This window comes from Limulus polyphemus, unplaced genomic scaffold (assembly GCF_000517525.1).
Source record: "Limulus polyphemus unplaced genomic scaffold, Limulus_polyphemus-2.1.2 Scaffold522, whole genome shotgun sequence".
NCBI lineage: Eukaryota > Metazoa > Arthropoda > Merostomata > Xiphosura > Limulidae > Limulus > Limulus polyphemus.
In genome coordinates, this window is record NW_013666132.1 from 322,946 (window position 1) to 332,719 (window position 9,774).

The window sequence follows — 9,774 nt, forward strand, 5'->3', positions numbered from 1 at the left end:
TGACACGAATCTTCATTGAGTCAAATTGGCCAAGTTGCATGAAAAAAATATTGTTAAAATGCACCTATAATTGAGAAGTAGGTAAGTATAATCAAGAAATGTCTCAAAAGTTTAGCTGACTCGAGAAGATATTGAAACATATAAAAATACAGCTGGAATCAATAACTTTTTGTCGCGAGTAGGAGGAATTACATAATCAGACCTTAACTCAAGTGTGGGCATGTGGTTTGATGGTTCTTCTGTTCGATTTAAACAAAAACGGTTCACATAGGACTGCAATCTACGATTTTATCACATTTCATGGATAATTGGTGAATTTTTGTTTAAAATGCTTTTTTTATGTTTCCTGGTTTTGAAATTTTGTGCGAAGTCAAATATTTGTTGTTAGTTCGAATTTATAATATGTCCGGTGTTGTAGTTGTGTTTTTCTGCGGTTGATTTTTCTATATATAGAGAAATAATTTCGCATCTTGGTGTTTTATTGTCCTGCAGACCTCTTATATAGAGTGTTCACCACATGAGCACAAAATGTTGTAGATATTGTATGTCAATTTGTCTTCATTTGTAAAGATTCAACCTTGGTAAGTAACTTTAGTTGTTAAGGTTTTTTGAATCTAAAGTACAATTGGATGTTGAATTTATTGCATATCCTTATGACTTTGTAACTTAGTTTTGGAATGATTGGAAAGCTGAAGGCGATTATGGCTTTTTTGTGAGGATTGAGAGGGTTGAATTTCTTGAGGTCAGTTTTATAAATATTTTATAGAGCTTACCATATTACCATTGATTATCATTATTTTCATAAATAAATAATTTCGACTAATATTGGCTAATATATACAGAACATTATCCTAGGTCTTTTAAATTGTTTCGATTGTAGGCAAGAGGTTTTAATGCAAACAATTTAAATTCAAATTAGGCTTTGCATTAAAATGGATAACTACCATTTAGTGAATCTTTTTTTCGGTCATCATCATCAAAATTTGAAATTAGAATGAGAATCAATACTTAAACAAATAAACTAACTTGTAGATTATAAAATCGACTGTTTTATGTCACTTAAAATAATAATGTTATGCTGTCTATCCTGGATTTTTTATTTATAATTAAAGTACTTTTTTTTGAGGATCCCATAAGGAGGAGCGTATGTGTGTTTTGGTATAACAAAGCCATATCGGGTTATCTGCAAACCCTTGATTTTAGTGTTGTAAATTCGAAGACTCACGGTTGTTCCTTCGGGGGACCATAAAGAAGAGGTGTAATAATTATACTTGAAAATTTTCAGAAACTGGGAAGAAATTTTTCTTAAGATACAGAAAGATAGATTGCATCTTGAATGTAAAAGATTGAAATTGACACAAAATGTCGTCTTTTTAAGACTTATAACAAAAAAATAGTAAATACAATTATAAAACATAGCATGTATAATATAAAAGTAAACGGAATAAAAATTTACCGAGAACTTCTGGTTCGTTTACGAGAAAGTTGAAAACTCATTATCATGGTTTGATTTTGCACACTGTAAATCCTGCTTAGAAACAAAGAAGAACAAAGAATTAAGACAAATTATATTGATTAGAAAATTGGCTAATGATACCATAGGTATGTTGATGATATTTTTGTTAGTTTGAATATACAAGAACACGTGGATTTATTCTTGGACTATTTAAACATCAAGATTATACCTGAAAAAGAAGAAGAAAATAACTCAAAATTGTCTTTTTTTTTTAGATTTTGTTATTAACAACTCTGGTGGTTTGTATAGTCATGTTTACAGCTTTATACTTGTTAAATATAAGGCTAATTTATATCACTTAAAACAACAATATTCTTGTTTCCTAATACTAACAAAAGTGTTACTAGCCAATTTTATAATTTACAAGTTAGTTTATTTATTTGTTGGGTTATTGAGCCTCACCGTAATTTTAAATTTTGATAATAAAGACCGAAAAAAGATTCGCTAAATGGTAGCAAATGCATTAGGTAAATGCAAAGCATAATTTGAATTTAATTTGTTTTCGTTAGAACTTCTTGCCTCCAACCGAGACCATTTAAAAAGCCTATGATAATTCTATATATATATATATACATATTAGCCAATTATAAAGTCGAAAATATATTTTTATCATTTTATATATAATTTTTTATGAATAAACATTAACCCTAGTTTCATTTTTTTTGTATAATGACGGTCGATAACACTTTCACCAAATGGTGTTATTAAACTTTATTTCCTTTCATGTTTACAAGTCTCTTTTGTTTCGATTTAACTACTTGTTTTAAGTATTATTTGACATCATAATTTCTTTTAATGGAGTAAGGGTGGTTAGACTTGAAATATAGATATTTGTCAGACGAGTGGAGTTCCTGTAAATCGATGTAATGAGATGATGTCTAGGAAAGGAAGGGAAATATTTTTCTACAGTTTTTATTGTTAACTGGATGCTTTGATCAATATAATTGAGATGTTGAAATTCTGCAATGCGTCTAGGATATGAAGCTAAATTACAAAGGTAAAGTCGATGTATCTTTTCCACCTGTATGGTTTAGTATGGCAGAATTTAAGGATTTGGATTCGAAACTTCACATACATAAGTCACCAAGGGTTGGGGAATGAGGAAAGCCCACATGTTTGTTCGAAGAAGTACTGACCCATAAATCAAACCATTAGTAATAAGGGTCCAGTTTGACTGTACTCCATTAATAGCAATTTTTTGTTGTTTGTCATCCAAATATTTTACATTCCAGTTTACTAGTCTTTTCCTAATCCATACCAATGCAATTTTCTTAGATAATCTTTTGTGTGACACCTCATCAAATGCTTTTTGACAGTCTAAGTACTTCAAGTCTACGCTATTTGCTACATTCAGGTAATGATAAAAAAAACCTCGAGACAAATTAACAGATTAGTAAAAGTTAATTTATAATAAATTATATTCATAAATACTATTCATCCAACAAAATCTACACCTATCCTTCCCTTATGCATATGATGACGTTGTCTGTACTTCCCTATTCCTAATTTAATTTTTGCACAGCTTAATGAAGTTTAGAAAGCTTATCACGACGTACACATTTTACAATTTTAATTATATAGATTATATGTTTTTGAAAACCTTTGTTTAATAGATTCTCAAGACTTTTTCTCACAACAGAAGTAATGCCAAGTGGTAGATAATTCATATGGAAACTTTAACCACTTCTTTTAAAACGTAATTACTATCATGACAATTACTCTGAGATCTCGATCCAAGAACATTTTAAAACGTAAATACTATCATGACAATTACTCTGAGATCTCGATCCAAGGACATTTTAAAACGTAAATACTATCATGACAATTACTCTGAGATCTCGATCCAAGGACCTTTACACCTTCCATCTTTCTAAGTTCATGTAGCACTTGTATAATTTCAATTCATCTGCGATTATATGTCTACTTATCAGTAGCTCTAACATGAGGTGTGTCCGAAGTCAAGACCTTAATATACATGCATCTAATTACTTTCAAAACGTGTTGGTGGAAACATTTAAGCAGCATTATTATGAATAGTGATATCTGCACACATTTTTGAACATGTATTTTATTAGCAGAGGCCCAAAAACTAATTCAGAACATATAAATTGACATTTAGATAGACATATTTGAATATGTGAACATGAATTATTGTGTTTACTTGCCATAAGTCCACGCAGAACCTCAGCATTCCTTCTTTCTTCTGACAACTGGGGATGGCCGAGCACTTTCTGAAGGCTGTATGAATCCATACTGTATCATCCACTGTATCCCAGCACTTACTATAAGGAAATTGACACAGTGGTTGCTTTATTGGATATGCATCGCCTGTATTTGTGTAGTGCTGAGTCACCATTGCTCATCCTAATTTGATATCCAGTCTCATAAACATCAGCATATTCACTCAACAAGTCACTGAGTTGCTTTTGCTGTGCAATCATCAGCCAATGTCCTCAGGTGTGTCAGTAGCTTGTTGTTGGAGTGACAAAAGCAACCCTAATATCAATTTCTTCTACTAAAGTTTAAAGGATCTACATAACTGTTTAACTATTACTATTCTTACCTTTCTGTAGATATTTTCACAAATCTTTGTCTAAAGCTTGTTTCTTACTTGTTTGAAAGTTTATGCATAATACTTTGTGGTTTTATAGTACAATTATAAACGAACTTTTTTTATGCATAAATCAAAATTTCTGCAACTATTATCATTCACAAATCTCTAACTCACACCAATACTTTCTAAGAGGTCCAACTCAAATGACATTGATAAATTTTTATTTTTAGGAAATACAAAGGACAGGAGAGATCATCACGTGGCGCTCTTTAACCTAGTACAATATAGGGTCAATAACATTAAAATAAATGTCTGGAATTAGAAAGTTTTGTAACACACACACAAAATCATATATATATTTCTAGCTTATAATGATATCAGAAACGTATGAAATGTGTCATGACAATTTATAATGATTTAAGAGTATATATATATATATATTAGATATTTGTTGACAAATTAGAAATTCTATTACACAATAACATTTAATCTTATTAGCTCACCCAAGCATTAAATACATTTTTCACAAATGAACATAACTGAGAAAAAGTTTGTGTATTTTGCAGAGTTAATTAGGAAATAAATCATAATATAAATAGTTTTTGTTATCAATAAAAAAGCTCTTGATAAAATATCTTAATTTTGTTTCTCACAATAAATGATGTGGTCTGCAAGAAAATATACATCAAATCATTATATAAACCTAACACATTTACTGTTTATCATTACAGAATATACTTTACAACAACAATGTAAAATTGCAGACTTGAGAAACATACTGAAACATATATTTACACAACTTCATGATACACTAATATACTATCAACATCTTAGTTTATAAAATACTGGATGTGCTTTCACACAACTTTTGTACATTATGTCCATAATATTATTTCACTTAAAGTCTATATTTGTTCATGTAAATACTGAAGATCACCTGTGTAACATTATGTGAAAAACAAACATTGAATTTATCACGAGACAAATCAGAAATTTCTTCAGATAGATTGTGAAACAATGTTACGGTAACATGTATTATTTTTTCACATAAAAATTACAAAATCTTCATTTACAAATCAGTGTTGCTATGTATCAGAGTTAATATATTAGTTCTTGTTTTCAAATATTGCATGACAACAGAATAGGTTGATCCTCAAGTTGAGGTCATTGACAGCCATATAACTAATGATCAGAGGTCAGTCCTAAGTTGACCAACTCTATTTTGCAATATACAGGAAGCAGTTAAATATGGATGGCTCATCCCTACATAAACTGCAGTCAGGTTAGACTACAATCACTTTGAATTCACCATTCATGTAATTATGGTATCTTATAGTTCTACTCATCTGCTGCAAGTATTATTCTATCTTTCAAATATATTCTAAATGAAACAAGTAGTGCTACTGAACTATTTCCATATCGATAATGTGTAATCAAGATACAGTACATATAATTGTATACTTATGTACTATATGGTCCCACTGTCCATTAGTTGTGACGAGCTATAAGAATTAGAAAGAAATGTGTGTGTCTGCAATTAAGCAGAATTTACTTCCTTCCGTGGCCTCTAACTGTTGAAGAGGCTGAAAAACTAAAGGCTCTGAATACTGTTAGTTGCTTTTATATCATTTACAAAATTCTATGGATTATTATATTTTTCTGTAGTAATATAGATATTCTTTTTTTCTGGCTTTTACAGGTATCTGTTAAACTCAATCAGAATATTCTTGAAAAATACAATAAGTCATTTAAACAACATATTTATTTTAATCATTTGGATAAACCAATAAGTACTTGTTTACAAAATAAAGAACTGTTTTCACCCAATATGATCTTAATCAACATTTTAAAAGTCAGTCAGAGTAAAAAGAATATACCATTAGACGAGTCTTTCAAAACTGAGGACACTGCATTGGAATTGCCTGTAAGCATTGTCTGTAATTATAAGTTATTGATTATTGGTCTTGATCTACTTAAAAAACTATCAGTTATTTGTAAAGAGAATAATAATGACATTTGCTGTGCTAAGACTATAATAATAACATCAGCATCCCTTAGAAAAGATTCCAAATATAACAGTATTATAAATCAATGAAAGCCTCTACTTACATGCGTGGCTAAAGACTTACATGTTTCATCTAATGATTAAGAAGGATCTTGTGAAATAAAGGAAATTTCAAATTTTGAACATCATCTAAATGTTCAAATACATATAATTTCTTCTGAACATTTCAATCACGTAATTTATAAAGATCCTTCATATCATAGAGATATTTCTGTGGTATCATGATAATCATTTTGACGTTATCACGCCAATGTTTGTTACAGTAGGAAATGTACAAAAGGTCAACCCATAGTTTGTGCTGATTATAAAAGGTTTTGTAAATTGGCAGACTGTTACAATATTTCGTTATTATTGAAAAAAAAAATGTAAGCCAGATTTCCATCAATGTGGTGAAATAAAATGCATATGATATAAATCATTTGTTTTAAATAACCATTTATGTTTTCTACAGAATAAAGACACGAAAGATTTATCTAATCGGTATATATTATTCGATTTTGAGACTGACTAGGAAACCGTAATTTATAAGGTAAATTACTGTGTGGCCCATGATCTTAAGGAAAGAGTTTTTCAAGGTTATAATCAATGTGACAAATTTTGTAAATTCTTGTTTTTGAAAGAGCATAAGAATTATATTGCTATAGCTCATAACATGAAAGGTTTTTATGGGCATTTTATTTTGAATTATCTTATTTGTCGAGAGAAAAACCTGACCTTATCGTAAACGGAGGAAAAATTATGGTTATTACCATCAAAAGTTTGATACGGAAAATAATTGATAGTTATAACTTCATACCCTTGACCTTATCATTCTTTCCTAAAACCTTTGGTTTAGAAGAACTACAGAAAGGAGATTTTCCTCACCTTTTCAACGTAAAATCAAACCAGGAGTATCGAAGATCTATACCAGATGCCAGCTTTTACTCTCCTGATTCCATGTTAGCATCTGAAAGACGAAAATTCTTGGACTGGAACTGTCAGTGAAGAGAGGAAGGGTACATCTTTGACTTTCAAGAAGAGATGTATAGGTAAGAAAATAATACTATCATTGTTGAAAGTTATAGTTATTATTATTTATTTTACTTTATGTAATACCATTCAGACATAGACATACTTTGATGGTGCTGTCTTCAATTCAGAGAACAGTTTTTCGTGATACGCGTACAGACCCCTTCAGGTACATGTCCATAGCTTCTGTATGCATGGCTCTATACAGAAGCAAATTTGTACTACCTAAATCAATAGCTCTCACACCTAACTACAGTTACTTTACATTGAACAACTATAGCTAAGTAAGTATCCAGTGGTTAAACTATAAACTATACACAGAAATCTGAGGGAGTCAAGATCTAACACGCACCTAAAGGTGGTGAGGAACAAATCCTGAATTATAATGTAGATGGTTTCTGTAAGAACCACAAAACATATACGAATTTTATTGGTGCTACTACCATGGGTGTAGTAAGTGTTATGGTTCTGATACACAGAATGTAGTCCTAAGTAGACTCATGTGATTTGTGGTTGAGCAAATACTGTGAGTATCCAGTTGTACATCCTATCATCATAACAATAAATTTCACTGACTCAAAAAAAAGTATTTTGATTTTATAAAATGCAACATTTTAGCCCTCACGAAACTCTACCACCCCGTTTTACTTTTAAGTGTATTGGCAAACTAATTTTCCTTATGCAGATCATGTGTGGAGTCAAGATCACCACCATCATTTGAAATTATATAATATGCTAGAGAAGTTAGGTTCGTCTGTATTGTATTACAATACAGATAGTATTGTTTACATTTCAGACAGATCTAACAATCCACCTCTAGGGGATTATATTGGTGAATTTGCAGACGAGCTCGATGGTCATCCATTACATCATGAGTCAGTGGTGGTCCCAAAAACTATGGAAACTTACATGGTGGTGGCAGTCCAGTTGTAGGAATTGCCCTCAATTTTATAAACAGTGAGAAATTAAACTTCTCAAGAATGAATAGTAAAATAACAGACCTGTTCAATCGTTTTAAGCATCCTATAATGGTGACAAATCCTAAGAAGAAACGTAGAAACTTAAAGACTCAGACCATTTATAACAAGGAAGAAAAGAAATATTATGGTCCAATTTACACCAAATGACACATCCTTCCAGATTTTAATGTTCTTCTGTATGATACTGATTTTTTTATCAAATGGAACTAACTCCTTGTTCTATGAACTGAAAAGTGGGCATGTGCAGGACCTTGGGGGTAAATCCCAAGTGTTCTCTATCATGATTTTTAGATCTATATAAGGTGAGTCCTATTTCATTTATTTCTCATTAAAGTTCAAGATGGATAACCATCTATAACACCCTTTTACGTGTTTAGTGTCAGGTCCAACAGGGAGTGGTAAATCACAGTTTGTAACCAAAGTTTTAACGTATCATCATGAATTTATCTGTCCTATTCCTGAAAATATCGAATAGTTTTATAATGAATTTCAACCCCTGAATATTAAATTAATGCAAAATGTTACTAATATTCAATTTGTTGGAGTACTGCCTGAAAACTTTCATGATTACTTACAGTCTGATAAGCCAAATGTTGTCATCATTGATGATGTTATGAGGGAAAGTGGAGAAAATATACGATTCTCTCAACTTTTTACATGTGGAAGAAAAACCCAAAATTTCAAGTAGTACAGTATCAATTTTGTGGCAATCGATGTGAATGGAAAAGATATTTCTGCTCGACCTTTACAACTTGATTTTGATGCTGAACGGTGTGTACAAAGCTATGAAAGATTATTTAGCGGAATGGGAAAACAGTTTCAAGATTAAGGAACTGATATAGAATATGATGAATACTCGGAAGGATATACTATTTTTGTCTTCGATGTGACACCCAATCTTTCTGCTGGAGATTCAAACTTTTAACTTGGTGAAACAGGTAATTTTACGAATTGAAATACGTTTTGGTAATGCCTTACCCAACACTACAAATGTTCTCGCCTATGCAGAATTCCAGTCAACTTTAGAAACTGATCAGTCTAGAAATGTCGAAACTAATATTCAAGAAGCTATGAACACTCCAGAAATTTATTCAATACTTATCCAAGACTGGTGTTTGCAAAAGAAGTTGGAAGTGTGTTTGTAAGTGATCAACTACCTTACCATGCATAAACACAGCTGGGCATTGTCAATATGAATCCGAGTCATAAACCTGGTAGCCACTGGGTCTGTATTTACTTTGGTCGACATGAGAAAGGATAATATCTTGACCCATTAGGTCTGCCTCTACATAGCCTCAACATAAGAAAATTCACCAAGAAGAACTTTTAAACGTGGACTTACAACAAAAAGTATGCAAGGACTGTATTTATCTGTGTGGACAATATTATATATTTTATGCTTATTATCGTTGTCAATATGTGTTGAAAACTGTTATCTAAATTTGGATTCCACAAAGTTATTAATGATATGTTTGTTCACGATTTTGTTGTAAAACGTTTTCATATCAATACATCCTTAATAGATGTCTTTTTATGTAGATCAGATTACAAACTTTTTATTGTGAGAAAATAATATATATATATAATGTTAAAATGAAATATTGTGTCGAGAACTTTTTATTCTTATGTTAAATCAATAAAAAAGTACAAA